Source organism: Cynocephalus volans, chromosome 4 (genome assembly GCF_027409185.1).
Source record: "Cynocephalus volans isolate mCynVol1 chromosome 4, mCynVol1.pri, whole genome shotgun sequence".
Lineage (NCBI taxonomy): Eukaryota > Metazoa > Chordata > Mammalia > Dermoptera > Cynocephalidae > Cynocephalus > Cynocephalus volans.
In genome coordinates this window covers 143,270,349-143,283,849 of record NC_084463.1, presented here as the reverse complement: position 1 = coordinate 143,283,849, position 13,501 = coordinate 143,270,349, and the positions used below count along the sequence as shown (strand labels likewise).

The following is a 13,501-nucleotide window of genomic DNA, read 5'->3' as shown; positions in this document are numbered from 1 at the left end:
TCTTGTCTGTGCAGTGGGGACAGTCCCTGTGCCAGCTCTGCAGCAGGGTGAAAACCTGGGGCCTTCCACCCTGGTCCTAGAGACCCAGCACTCTGCCACCCTCTCCTCTTCTCAGGGACCAGCCCGCTTCCCACTCCTAATGTGAGGGGCATGGCTGTGGGAGGCAACATCTAGCCAAGAATTTGAGTGCTCACCAAGAGCTGGGGGATGAAGGTGGGTAGAGAGTGCAGTGAGCCACCAGCGTGGGCTTTGGGCAAGTTCCTTTCCCTCTCTGGGGTAACAAAAGTTCATTCCATCTTACAGGGAGGTATGAGGCTCAAGGAGTAAGATGGTTTAGCACAATAAAGGGAAGGTTGGTGATTATTATCACTGTGAGAAGGTTCTGGACCACAGGGGGCTGGGAGGAGGGTGGTATACAGACAGACAGGAATGAAAAGGAAAGGTGCTAAGCACTATAAGAAGGGGTCTTTGCCCCCGCTGGGCCCCAGGAGCCAGTCCTGGGACATGAGGCAACACCACCTCACTCAGGTAGAGTCAGACAGGACCTCACACCCCACTGGCTCCCTTCCCACAGGAAGACAGGAGCTCAGAGAGGAGCTGCTTTCCCAGGCGTCCCAGCAAGCCAGGCCCAGAGCCAAGAGTGCAATGGCCTGGTGAGCCTCTGGGCATCCAGAGGGAAAGGGGAGTATTTGTTTTCCAGTGGGAAACGGGGTATGTAAACAAGCAGCCACTGGCCTAACTCAGGCTCCTGGGAGGAAGCCCTGGGCCTCGGTCACCTGGACTGCCACTCCCTATTCACCCACCTACCAGGAAGCTTCCTGTGTGCCGGTCATGTGTGATCCTGAGAACACAGGAGATGAGAGTTATCAACTTCCCAGATCTGGAAACTGAGGCTCAGGGAGGTGAGTACAGTACCCGGTCAGGGTCACCACTTGGAAGTGGCAGAGCCTGATTTTTTTTTTTTTTTTTTTAAAGATGACCGGTAAGGGGATCTTAACCCTTGACTTGGTGTTGTCAGCACCACGCTCACCCAGTGAGCTAACCGGCCATCCCTGTATGGGATCTGAACCTGTGGCATTGGTGTTATCAGCACCACACTCTCCTGAGTAAGCCATGGGCTGGCCTGGCAGAGCCTGATTAAAGACCTGTATGTGTGGAGCTGATCCCATCCCTCTACCCAATCCTTGGCCCATTATCAGCCTAGAATACCCCCTACCTAGAGCAGAGATAGTTCAGGCCTTAAATCAATGCTCAACCAGACGCTCCACTCAAGGGCATTGGGTGGGTGGAGGCAGACTGTAGCCTGAGTCCCCTGCAGGGAAGGGGAGAGACTGGCATTTCCTGAGCACCCCAAACCCACCAGGCCTCAGTGCCCTGCTGGGTGTTTTCCACTTATCTCCTACAAGCCTCACAAGTCGTCAGTAAGGAAAGCAGCCTTCTTATTTTCAGGAGAAGGAAGCCAAGGCTCAGAGAAAGTAAGTGACTTGCTTGAAGTCACAAGCACATAAAGCACAGGTCTGAGGCTGACCATCCCCAGCGTGCACAGACCCTGCAGGGCCTTGGACCCACATCAGCCACAGTCCCTGCGCTCATGCCTAGCTGGGGAGTTAACCAACCCAGTCACCCAGTTCACCCACTGGACAGACTCGAGACAGTTAAGTTGGTGTGGCCAGAGGCCCAAGGCTTCCCTGAAGGACGAAGGTGGCTGGAATCGGGCCTGGAAGTATGAGGAAGATTCAGGTCAGGAGATGGGAGGAGGTGACGGATTCAGGCAGAGCTGCAGGGCCCAGGCGTCAAGGTGTTAAGAGTCTAGAAATTTCCGCATAGTGCATTTTGGAGGACAGGCACAGTCACCAGGAGAAGCCAGGAGCTGAGTGGGAGGGGAAACTGGGCTGGACCTCTCTCCCCACCAGGGGCCTCAAATGCCAGGGTATGGGCAGAACCCAGTGATGGGGACAGCCTGGACCACCCTATCTTCCCTCTCCACAGGTTTCTGGCCCAGAGCAAAGATCCCAGGCCCACCTTTCCTGCAGTCCTGAGCCCCTTGCACCAAGGACCCACCAGCCCAACTAAGAGCCCTAAGCCTCTTAATTCTACCTAAGAACAGAGAGGAGGAGCCCAGAGCTCTCACTCCCTATTGAGGAGGCAGCCTGGGTGATGGACCAGGCTAAGTATGGGGAGCAAAGACAATGCAGGTTCAAGTCCTGGCTCTAGCCCCTCCTTAGCTGTAGAGTCCTGGGCAACTCACTCACTGCCCTGTCATCATCTGTGAAAACGGGCTGAGTAATAACAGCCTCGCTGTCAATTTCACAGGGTTCTGGGAGGCCTGAAGGAATAAGTACATGAGAATAGGTCCACTGCCAACAGCTATAAAGCATAAGGTATCATTATAAGAAATGAGGACTCAGATGCCCCAAGACGGGAGTGACTTGCCCAGGGTCACATAGCCAGACAGCAGCAGCACAGGATTTGAACTGGGTCTCCCGACAAGGCCAGGGCCCTCCCACTGCCAGATCTTGAAACTGAAGAGAGCTCTGCGCCTACTTGCATGGATGGCAGATGGGGCAGAGGCTGCCTCCCCCACATCCCAGCTCCATCCAGTCCAGGACCCGCTGCCACCCCACACCTGGCTCAGCTATAGAGTTTGGGATTGAAACCTATAGAGTTTGGGATTGAAAGTTTGGGATTGATCTGCCCCTTTCAGCTCTGTGACCTTAGGCAAGTTGTTTCAGCTCCCAGAACCTCAGTTTCTTCATCTCTAAAATGGAGGCTGATGAAAACCTCTACCTGGGAGGTTGGTAGAGGCTGATCTGACATCAAGGCTGCAAGGGTCCAGGGCAGGGCCTGGCACACATGAGATGCTCAACAGATGAGGGTTCTCCCCCTCTGCTGTGCCTGCCACGCAGAGCCCAGGCTTGGCAGGAGAAAGTTTCCAGCTTCCCAGAAAACCTGTCCAGAACAATAACTGGGAACATAAACTGGCTGGAGAACACTAGACCTTGGAAGATCACATTACTGAATAGTTAGTGGGGGAATAAAAAGAGAGCAAGACCTCAGCTCCGAGATGGTATGGGGGAAGCTGCCTCCCCAGGTCCCTCATTTAAGGTCTCCTGGGGCAGGCACCATGGTCAGGGAAGGTATCACTGCTTCCACACCAGACCTGCCTGAGAGAAGTCAGGGTGGGTGGGGGACACAGCAGGGCCAGGGTCCTAGTGTTAGCACTCCTACCGGCTTTCAGACCATCTTCGGACATATCAGATCACCTGTCAGAGCCTCAGTTTTCCTTTCTGTAAAATGGGGATGGTGATATTCATCTTGTCCTCTTGCACATAAAGTTCTCAATATATGCAAAGCACACATTGGAGAAGGGTGGGGGTGGGGGTGGGGGGAGTTAAGTTCATGCCTCACAGGATAAGGCTTTATTAAACAGGGCAAGGTTCCTACTTTCAGCAGCACCAGGAGCTGAAATTCACCACAAAGCCTTACTCCTACCCATTCCACTGCTCCACTGGTTCTCAAAGTGTAGTCCTGGGCCAGCAGTTGCAGCATCTCCTGGGGACGTGTTAGAAATGCATATTCTCAGGCTGCACTCCATACCAACAGAATCCAAAGCTCTGGGGGTGGGGCCCCGCGATCTGTACTTTAACACACCCTCCAAGTGACTCTGATGTGTGTCAGAGCTTGAGAACCACTGTACCACCCCATGACCCACCTCCTACTCCAGGGAAACTCCTTCCCACAGACTCATCTTCCCATCCTCTGGCTTCCAGATGGCTGTTGGGGAGGAAGGAGTCACTGCGGAGAAGTTAGTAAATAGTAAAGACATCCCATGATTAGTTAATGACACCACAAGCTCCCAGAGAGGAGAGAGGAGGAGGGTCAAAAGTTGGACTATAATTGAAGAGAAAAAGTTCCTCCATGTTTGTCTGTCTTTCTCTGTCTCTGTCTCTGTCTCTCTCTCTGAAGGTCTTTTTCCCAGACCCACATACCCTAAAAGCCTGCCTCCTTCCTTTTGTGGGTCTGACAACGAGCTCAAGGGACAGACAGTACCCCTCACCCCCACAGTGGGGCCAGAGCTAAATTGGGGGGTATATTCTGGTGGGTATAGGAGAAAGGGCTTTTCCCTGAGAATCTGGTCCTCGGATCTTGAGTTTAAAATCCACCTGACTAGAAAACCACTTCTAGGAATTCACTCTGTGGAGCTCATTAGAGCTGAGCACAAAATATACATATGGATGAGGTGGTCACTATAGCAATGTGGATACTAATGAAAAATTCAACAGCAGCAGCAGGGGAATGCTTAACCAGGTCACAGCAGACTCATGTGGTGTGATATAGTACAGGACCGGGAAACACTGCGGCAGAATATTGAATCACATGGAAAATCCTCCGTATACCACATGAAGCCAAAAGCAGCAGCACAGGAAGTGGTTCATATGGTATGATCTCAGTGTGTGTGTGTTTTAAAAAATTTTAAATAAATGGCCAAAACACCAAACTGTTCACAGCGGTTATCTCTGAGCGGTTATTTCCTCGTGTGTCTGTTCTTCACCCTCCAAATTTTTCCACAGAAACTCTTTCCCCAATAATTAGAAAGTTTGTGGGGTTTTTTGGTAGCCATTTAATTCAGATGGAGATAAAGTTGTTTCAAAAGTTGGCAGAAATGTCTCTTTCCTATGTCAGAATCACTGGCCTGGGGTCCCCTGCTACAAGATTTGGTACCACCCGGGAGTGTCCCTCCAAGCATGATCAGGATCAACAAGTGGGAGCTCAGAGAGGTGGGTTTGCTCAATTCTATACCATATTTTCTAAAAGTCAGATCTGTCCAGAGATGAAAGGTCGTGAGCTCTCCAAGCCATGAGGCACGCAAGTATAGGCTGGATGCTGTCCCTGGGATCAGACTGGGTAGGTAGGCTGACTCAGTGAACTACAGAGCTGCTCACAGCACCAAGATCTTGTGCTCTATACACAGGCCCCTAACTTTGCCCTCAATTCTATGCCAAGAGCACTCCAATTCAGGCTGGGCTCAGATACTCTAATCGGGGACTAAGACCACAGAGGCCTAAGGCCCCTCCTGACCCCTAAAGGTCCAGGCAGCCGTGGAAAGCTCCTTCCCTCCAGATCAGTGACCTCAGCCTCTGGAGAATTGGACTCCCTGTCATTTCCCCCAAAGGAGTGAGAGAAGCAGTCTTCATTCATCATTATCACTCTTTTATCAAAGGTACACTCTTCCCTGGGCCCACCACTAAGCATTAATCATCATGGAAACCAAGGCTCTGAGATGTTGAGAAACTTGCCCAGAGGTGAGCAGATACTGCAAGGTAGAGCTGGCCCATACCTACGTCTGGCCAACATCAATGCCTGAAGGACCAGAAGAACCCCAAGTTGTAGATCACAATCCCAGAGGTTCCCTACTTGCAACTTCCAGGATTCCCCAGGGACTCCTGATGTGCACAAAATTTGAGAACCATGGCCCCATGCTATACTATTTCCAGGCAAAAGAGGTGTCTGCAACTCAACCCTTCCAGGAGAGGGGCTGGGGCAGAGATAAAGGGGATCAGAGGGGCGTTTGAACAGACAGTAAATGCCTAGTGCCAGGGACGGACCCAACCTCCCTGCTCCAGTTACTCCACTGAAATGTATGTTCAAAGAGGCCAGGGGTCAGGGAGGTAGGTAGTCTATGTGACTGAAGGTGACCCAAGGCCTAGATATCCACTCACTTGCTGTACGGTCTCAGACAAATCAATCCTCCCCCACTGAGTTTCTATTTCCTCTATAAACGACAAACTCTCTTAGAACATTAGAATGCTATTGCGATGGGACCTATCTCCTAAAACAGCATGTGGGAGGTGATTTTCCAACTGTGGTAGTATAATTACTAGTTATTATTATTATCAGCAACAATAAAGCAGCATTTATTGAGTGCTTACCGCGGACCAGGCATCCCTCAAAATGCCTTGTGTGTGCGAGTGGGAACAGGTATTCCTCTCTGCACATGTTTGCCTGCTGCCTGACCTCTACCAGGGAAACACCTTTGGCCTTGCTCCGCCCCCTCCTTCACTCTACCTGCGGGACCCAGGAGTGGCTCATCTGATTGGTTCACCTGGGAGACACACTGGGCATGCTCAGCGGGCCTCCCACCCCCCCCCCCCCCCCCCCCCCCGCCCCCGCCACCCCTCACTGGGCCAGGTTACCTGCAGGGAGCATTCCCTCTGGGCTGTTCTCTGTACCTGTCACCTGATCCTGCGAGGAGGCTGGCTCCTCTCCAGTGTTGCCTGTGGCTGGACGGGTAACTCTACCAGTGCCAGGACAGACAGCTGGCAAGCCATCTGAGCACCAGATCTAAAGCCACGTTTTGTTTTCCTGTGGGCCTTCTCACTGATGACGCTTCCATTTGGAGTGCCATTTTCAATATGTGTTTAGCTCCTTAACCCTCACAGCAGCCCTGATGGAAGTTATCATTATTACCCCTATTTTACAGATGAGGAAACTGAGGCTCAGAATGGTCATTAAGCCTGTTGATTTCAACTACTGTTGAAAAGCTTTCTAAACATCACCCAGCACTGAGATGTGTCAATCATGTTGGAAGCTGGTTTTCATTTCTGTCCATATCTGACTCTGGTCTCCTAGGCTGTGAGGCCTGTGGCTATAGACACTCCCTCAGAGTCTTTTGAGGTTTGACAAATTTATATTCACTTCAAACCAACACCCTATCCCTCCTTTGAAAAAAATATGATTTATTAACAAAATCCTCAATATGATCCCAAGTTCATATAACATATTTTTGTTTAAATATGTATGGTAAATTTTTTTTATAGCTTTATTGTATGAGTGTGTTCTTTTTTTCTTGAGCATAAAAATAATATGGGCTCACTGCAGAAGATTCAGAAAGTAGGGAAAGTAAAAAAGATAAAGATCTGTAATCTAACCTATATATTTGCATATTGCAATATTTAAATGTATTCATTTGTGTTTTGGCCTTGTTGAGTGGAGCCATGGAGGAGCAGCTCTGCCCCTCTGTGTCTGCAATGCCCTGTGGCCAGAACCTGCCCACCTACAGTCTTCCTCCTCAGACTGTCTCAGTGCAGGAGAATGGGCCAGGTACCCAGAAACCCTTTCCCTGAATAAAATCCTGTGGCTGCTCACTGTGGTATCACATGTGCCTTACTTACAAAAGCCAAGTGCAGCAAATGTAGGATAACAGTTATAGTTTTGCAGCTCCAGAGGGGCTGTAACTTGCCCAAAGTCACATGGCAAGTAAAGGATGAGCTGGGACTGGAACCCACGTCCCTTGATCCCCTTGATTGAAGCTATTCACCAGGCTCTCCTGTCTCCCAAAGACTTAAATCCTGCTTCCTACTAATAACACTACAAAAACAACAGATATATATCTAGCACTTACTATGTGCCAGGGACTGTCCTAAATGCTTCACATATATTAGCTCATATGTCACTCCCAAACAACCCTATGAGGTAAGTACTGTTATTGACCCCAGTTTACAGATGCTGAAACTGATGCACGAAAGGGTTAAGACATGTGCACAAGGTCACGCCCAGCTGGAAAGTAGCAGAGGTGGGCTGCAAACATCCTCAGACAGTTTGATTCCACAGTCCATGACCTTGCCTAGGGTTTCTTCCCCATTCCCCTGGGCCCAAGTCCAGCTAGGACTACAGGCAGGCTTCTGGAACACTTGCTGCCCGAAGAGTAAGAAAGCCAGCCCAGAGGTCAGCTCCATGGCCAACATAACTCTGCAGTTCCACGGCAGAGCCAGAATCTGCATCCAGGTTTCCTAAAGCCCAGCATCCAGCACTGTGTCCACTTCTCCACATTGGCCTTAAGAGCATAGGCCCAGAACTCTGAACAACTCTCATGCAGGATCACCCCTCACACAGCAGAGAGACATAGCAGGGAAAGTCAGGGGTGGGACCCAAACAAGGGGTCGAAGCCTCTTCTGAGGGGCAAGAAGTCAGAGGGGAGAGGGTGCTTCCAGAGCTGCCCACCAGGTGGTCTGCGTGGATGATGTCTGAGATGGCCTTCCTGGACGGCACCTTCCCCTTCCCCCAGTCCCAGCCCCCACAGGGCAGTAGCACCTTCAACAAGTAACTGCTGACTTGAAAGCACCTTTACTGGCTGAATCAGAGTTCACTAAAGGCCAGAGTGGCCCCTCACTCGGCTGGAGGAAGTCGAGCTGTTCCCCTATCAGGAGGGTAAAGGCCAGGCATCACAAGGGAAGTGGAAGCCCAACTAAAGCAACCCAGACAGTCCGTTCTCTCCTCCCTGGATCCAGTTCCAGGAGTGGGGTGGACAGACTTGCAGGGCAAGGCAGGATATCCAGACCCTGCTTTCTGGCTCCACCTTTGCCAAGGTGGGCACCGAGTGTGGCACCTAGCTGCGTCCTGATGGGGCCCCCTGAGGAGAATCACCTTCTTATTCATTGAACAATCATTTCCCAAGTGCCTGCTATATGCCAGGCCTTATGCCAGAAATCAAGAATACAGAGATGGATAGGGATGTCCCTGCCCAGTAGAGTTCTCAGAAACACTGTACGCCCTAAAACATCAGGACCAAACAGGAAGGTCCTTGGTGGAGACAAGCACAGGGGACTGGGGGAAGGAGAAAAGGTGGTGGGGGATTGGGGCACTTGGGGAAAGTCTGCCATTGATGTTCAGACCTACTTCCCCTCAGGAACCTTAGAGCCATGTTGAGGAGACCCAGTCACCGCCAGGAAGAGCCAGGGAGCACCACACAACTGGAAGTGACTAGTGTCTTGGGGCAGGCACAGAGGATCTGTGCAGAAAGCAAGTGCTCTGGGAATGCCCCTGGGGGTCTGAGAAGTAGCCTGGCACAAGTCTTGAAAGACCAGCCAGATGCAGAAAATATCGACGACTCATTTATTGCACATTTACCATATGCTAGGAATAAAAGTGCTAAACATTTTGTGTGTACTTTTTTGTTTTATCCTCATGCTACCCCATGAAATAGTTACCATTGTAATTCCCAATTTACAGATTCAAAAACAGAGGCTCAGAAAGGGTCACATAGCTAGGAATTGACAGGACCAAGATTCAAAGTCCAGCACTTCACCACCATGCTATAGCATCTCCCTAATCTGTGGATAGACAGAAGGTAGGTGAGGGCAATTTAGGTGGGGGAACAAGGTAAGAAGAGTAGAGAGGTGGGACCAAGTACTATTCATCTGAAGGGAGTCACTCAGCTACACTCTGTGCTGAGACTGTATTGCATGTGTGTGTGTGTGTGTCCGTGTGTCTGTGCACATGCGCATGACTATATGTTCACGCACATGCCCTACTTTACAAAGGATAGGTCCCAGGTCCCAGAACCCCCTGAGAGCCAAGGAAAGAATGGGCCATTAGCAGATCAGGGAAAGGAAGCCCAGAGAGGAAAAGGGACTTATCTAAGGTCACACAGCATACAAACACCAGAGCCGGAATGAACTGCAAGACCAAAATACAGGCTTCTTTCACCCCTCAGTTGCTGCTTCGTGTCAGCACAGAGTGAATCAGCTGCTGGCAGGAAAACCACAGTGTAGGGGAACCTGGGGGGTGAGTCAGGAACAAGCCATCTCCCGAAAGACACCACTGAGCTTGTCACAGAGGTGACAAGTCTGTGCTTGGCTGCCCCTTCACAGGGCAGCATCAGGGTCTGGGGGCGGGTGGAGAAGCAACACATCCCATACCCCTGGGCCAATGTTTACCACTGAGCTTCCCCTCCAGGCTCCTCAGACTCAGGCTCAGAGGAAAGGAAACCAGAGGGCAGGGCAGTTCCTGCTGAGATTAAACAGGCCCCCCACCCCGATCCCCTCCTGTCCCATAGAGGGGCCCAGGCCAAGCAGCCCAGACTCTTCCCTCCTCTCACAGAGCCAACTTCTGGCCATTTGATGCTCTTGATTAAATCATAACCGTCCCCTCTGAGCTTCCCGTGGGGCAGAGGAAGTGGGTATAACGGTTTGGAGCAGGGGACCAAGGCCAAGCCCAAACCAGGGGTACCAGCTGGCCCCAGGTGTTCGAACCCAAAGGAACACTCAGGGCTTGAGTCTGTTCAGCTGTGTGCCAGGAGGGGCTGTCTGGTCCTCAGGGGAACAGGGGTTGGGTCCCGAGAGTGGAGGGGGATGGCTGGCAGGAACTTCCAGGCTGTGACTGTAAGGTCTGAGGCCTCGAGAGAGGGGGTTGCCCCTGCACAGTAGAAATTTCAGAGGAACCCAAAGGAACCAAAACTCCCCCCCTTCAATGTGGGAAACTTGTGCCCTGAGTGGCTGCCTGCTGCCAGAGATAGCGCAGGGCTAACCTCTCACCTCTGCCCTCCCTGGGCTGGGGCTGGGAGAGGGAAACCCAAGACACTTCTTCCCACCCACCCTGCTCCCAAACCTATTGCTGGCTGGGCCAGGCTCCCGCCCCTTGGCCCAGATACCTCCCCTTCATGGGTGAATGCAGGGCCTTCTTGGGTGGCTCTCTCCCTATCACTCTCCCTGGCACCCCCCACCCACCCAATCCAGCCATGTTTCTGAACCCCTGCTGTGCACCACGGACCAGACAGGGTGGGGGAATAGAAAGAAATGCAGGGCATGCACTGGAACACTCCTCTCGCGCCACTCTGGCTCCGCTTCCACCCCTTTGATGGTGCCTTTTCCTTCACTCCCATCTGCCCTAAAGTCACCCAGACCCCTCTTTCCCCATTACCACAGCACATCTGGCACAGACTGCCACTCTGGTATGTTACGCCCCTGCTCAAAAACTTTCAGTGGCTCCCACTTTGCACAAATCCAATTGAAACTTTTCATCTGGGCATTCAAGATCCTTCATGAGTTAATCCCACCTACTATTCCTGCTTCGCATCCCCTGCACAGTCCCAGACTTCAGCCAGACTAATCAACACAGCATTTTCTTGAGAACTCCCTGAACAGGCTGACCTCCTTGCTTCTGCCTAGGCGTTTTCCTCTGTCCAAGACACTATCTTTGCCCTGGCTACTGAAACCCTCCCAATCCTTAAGGCCCTGAAAATCCCACTAACGCTTTTTTCACTTATCTTGTATCGGAGTCACTGGTATTGTTGTCTAAACTCCTCCCCAGGTGATAAGCAACCTTAGGGTGAGGGCCTTGTATCATTCAGCGTGTGTGGTGGGGGTTGTGGGGGGTAGGGCTTTCCATTAGATGCTTACCGGAACTATAAAATGAACATCTCCTCCCCACCATGGGCACCACTGACCAAGCCCTCTCCCTCCCCACTGTACTAAACTCTAATCTTATGCCACTTAAGTCTATGGCCCCACATTGATCCCAGCCCAACCAGGGCTTGAGAGCCTGGGCAGAAAGTCCTGCTAAATCTCCAGGAAGCCTCCTCACCCCCTGCTCTGCTTTCTCAAGTGTGTCACCTCTTCTGACACCTCCCCCTCCCTATATACAGTTTGATCCCAAACTCTGTCCTCTACATCGTGCAGCCTTCAGTCAGACTCTGTGCATAGTACTTTCCGACTGGTTCCAAAGTGTACAGCTTATCTCCCCAGATGACAAAGGGTATCCTTCGGTGTCCAACCCTGCTCACACAGACAACAGGTGCCCACACTGCCCCTCACCTCCACCCCAAGCCAAGTGTGCAATGGAATAGCTGAAGTCCAATCATCAGCACGGCACAGACCTGTGAAATCTCCTCTGGCCCTGAGCCCTGCATGTGAGTGATCCTCTCCGGCAGGGACACCAACTCAGGATGAGGGCAGAGCCAGGTCTGGCTAGTTCACCTCTGTATCTCCTAGCTTTGTGTACTATATTGTAGGGGCTCAGTAAAGATTTTTTGGTTTAATTGAACACCCACTCACTCAAGCAATATTACAGAAAACTCAGCCACTCTTTGGTCCAGGTGACACACTCTCCAGCCCTTGAATGAACAGAGTGACATTGGTGGCAGTTGGCAATTTCTGGCTCTCACAGAGTCAGGAGGGGATGCAGCCAGCCTCCAATCCTCCAAAAACAAGGGCTCATTTCCAGCAGGAAGCCAGCCCATCACCTGCCCATCCCCATCAGAGCAGCTGTCATGTAGTGTGAGGCATCACTGGGTGCCTGGCTCCTGGGTAAGCACTGTATACACGTTATTCTCTATAGTTCTCGCTACTACTATTGGGTACAGTCATTACCCCATTTTATAGACAAGAAAACTGAAGTTTGGAGGGAGAGTGGAATCCAAGTCAGTTTGGTCCCAAAGTTCAAGCCCTTGACCACTGAACTACGCTGCCCAGCTACTGTGGCCCTACACAGGGCACCCATCACCACCAGGGACAGAACCCTCCAGCACAACAAACCCTTGGGCTTGACCCTGGGCCCAAGGTTTGGTGGGGTTTCCTCTCCTCTTCCCCACTCACCCCAATAAGAACTGTCCCTCAGTTTCTGCCTGGACCCCTCAGGTCAGCTCATCTAGAAAAGCCCGGCTAAGTTTCCGATTTGAAGTCTTTGAGAGCCCGGCTCAGTTGAGCTCTCAAAATTGGGGTAATGGGGAGGAGAACCGCAACCTCCCTGCTTTGGGCTCACCTTCCCCAAGGCCCATGGGATCGAGCCCCATCCGGGAACCAGTGTGACCTTTAAAGCAACACGCTTCTCTCAGTCCCATTTGCAGGGAAACTGCGGTTAGGTAGCGCAATCTGAACACCTGTGGCTGAACTGCAGTCCGTTCCCACCTGGCAGTCCTCACCCTCCAGAGTTTCAGTGAGAAAGGAAACTGGAGCATGGAGTTCACCTGGTTCAACCCCCTCCTACTGCAACCTGGGAAATCCGGGTGGAGGGACAGGGCCGGGTCACACAGCCGGTGCAAGACGGAACCAGAGAACTTTGTGGGGTGGGGGTGCGGTCAGAACTCGGGGGCCAATGCTCCTTCTCCCCCACCAGCTGCTCCGACCTGTCACTTGTTCCGAGAAAGCTGCCCGAGCCGGCCACAGAAGTAGGGGCGAAAACTAACTTCGCTTCTGGTTGTCCGGACGGCTTCCCTCGGCCCTTCTCACCTGCTGGCTTTGCTTTTTGCTCCGCGCTCCAAGCCCGGCGTCGCCCGCTCGCGTCCCAGTCAGCGTCGGGCTGCGCCGCCCTTGGCTCAGTCACTCCAGCGTCCCCCTCCCGGAGGCCGTCTGCGAAGGCAACGGCCTCGGCCAGGCCCCGCCCCTCCTCAGGCCACGCCCCTTCTGCTTTTCTAAGAGTCCGCCAGCCCCGCCCCCGGGCCTCGAGAGAAAGCAGCCTCGCTTCCAGGCGAGCCAGGCTCCGCCCACTACGGCCGCTCTACTCTAACCCGCCAGCCCCTCCCCGGATCCCGCTGGAGGCCAGGCCCCGCCCCTTGCCCCGCCCCGCTCTGGCCTCTCTCTTTCTCGGCAGCCCCGCCTCCAGGTCACGCAGGGGGCGACGCCCGCCCCTGGCCCCGCCTCCCGACCCTGTACTGTGTGTCCCTCTGCCCCCGCCCCCGAGCCCTGCCCAAGTCACAGCCCTACCTAGCGGTCCCGCCCCTCTTCGG

The 13,501-nt window shown here is 52.6% G+C and overlaps 1 protein-coding gene across 2 annotated transcripts in view; it reads right to left on the bottom strand.

Moving 5' to 3' along the window:
• CD82 (CD82 molecule) overlaps nucleotides 1-13,109 on the bottom strand; it is a 51,499-nt gene extending 38,390 nt beyond the window's left edge. The window contains exon 1 of one of the 2 annotated variants that reach the window (XM_063094575.1): nucleotides 13,005-13,109. The gene's annotated coding sequence lies outside the window, so the exon portion shown is untranslated. Of the gene's footprint in view, nucleotides 1-12,742; nucleotides 12,798-13,004 lie in introns of those variants that run through there. The other variant, XM_063094576.1, reaches the window with a different exon arrangement.
• Nucleotides 13,110-13,501: the final 392 nt, after the last annotated feature.